Raw genomic sequence first — 1,678 nt, forward strand, 5'->3', positions numbered from 1 at the left:
CATGGAGGTCAATGGTCAGAGCAAAGTGGCAGGCCTGCAGTCCTACATCTGGCAGGAACTCTTCACATATCTACAAAGGGCTCATACTTCTGCAATGCAATTTGTAAACATTATTTCTGACACATTTTGGATATTCTCAAAATATAAGATCACAACTCTTTTTCTGTTAGCCATTTATCACACTACAGATATGCAAGTTCTCTATTTGTCCTTTTATATAACCTGTAAAAACATGTCATTGATGCTTCCTTTCCTTTAAAAGTGTACAGTATATTTTTTAGCAACCAGTTCAACACAGTGCAGCATCTAATGCTAACAAGACATTTCAGTATACAGCAGCGGAGGAGCAAATAGTGTAACCTTTCTGATCATAAGGCTTTTGGTTCAAGGTGATAAACATTATTAGTTCTTTGGAAAGGCTTTAATATTTAGACGCTACAGGGGTCAGCTAACCTTAGACCCGCCACCATTGGCACACGGTAGCTCAACCAATAGCACGCTAGCAATACGCGTGCAGGAGAGTTTTTGAGAAATGTTCCAATCCACATGCCAAATAGTCTCGTTCACAGCCATTTGCAGGTGCACAGCCTGTTATTTGCAGTAATTTGAATGCGTTTTTCCCCATCCGCATTGGGTGCAGAACCCGTCCTACTCTGCCTCTGATTGGCTAGTGCTTGCCTTTTTCACAGAATAAGGTGCCAAGGAAAACAAACTAACCTTGCCTGAGCATGCTGGGTAGATGAAGGCAGGCATGATTAACAAGAACATTTTTAAAATGGCACTGAATATTAAAAAGGTGGCTGACCTCTGATATCGAAAGTTCACATATTGGATACAACTATTTTAGATACTTAACATTTATGCAGGGTTACTCAGAGAGCCTTTTTGTTAACTTGTCTATGGTTTGAGTTCACATTTTCATTTGTGAGGGCTTAACTCAATACGATATACAACATATGAAAGAATAGGCCAATTTCACAGACAATTGTTGAAGCAAATGTAGTCCCTTTACAATATCTAGAAAACATTTCACCACATCCCCATTTCTGTGATTTCTATGTTAAATTTGCTGCAGATTTCCAGATCATATTTAGTACAACACTTAAAGCGGTCTCAGACTGTTGGACTAATTCCTCTGCCTTAAAGTTGCTCTTTCTTTATCTTTGATTACAGTAAGAGGTTTGGACATCAAAGTTCTTTTCAAATGAGTGTTCAAAGTAGGATATGCCATTTTGTATATAGATTTGGTGCTGAATACAATAATGAAAACGTATGTGTGTGTTTCAAATCTTTTGAAACTAATGTAAAAATGCACCCAAAGCAGTTTCTCTGTGCGCTGTGGAAAGACATGACTGAAGGGTGGGTGGCTAATGATCAATAAACTGGCTGCTAGAACACATTAGTAAATGATTGGAGGCAAAATAAAAAATGGTGGATTCTGCTCTCAGTGTAATGGAGGAGTAATTACATTAAAGGAAAGACGTCATCATGTCTAAAGAGCCCTGTGAAGTCATCGAGCCAATAAGAGAGGATGGACGGATGCATAGCAATCAATGGACAATGTTATGTTTTCTACCTAGATCAATGCATTTAAATGTAGAATACACACTCACACACACACTCACACACACACACAGGGCGTTTGTTTTGTGAATCCTATTTATCAGCATGTTGTACG

This window comes from Etheostoma cragini, chromosome 18, assembly GCF_013103735.1.
Source record: "Etheostoma cragini isolate CJK2018 chromosome 18, CSU_Ecrag_1.0, whole genome shotgun sequence".
In the NCBI taxonomy this organism is placed as follows: Eukaryota; Metazoa; Chordata; class Actinopteri; order Perciformes; family Percidae; genus Etheostoma; species Etheostoma cragini.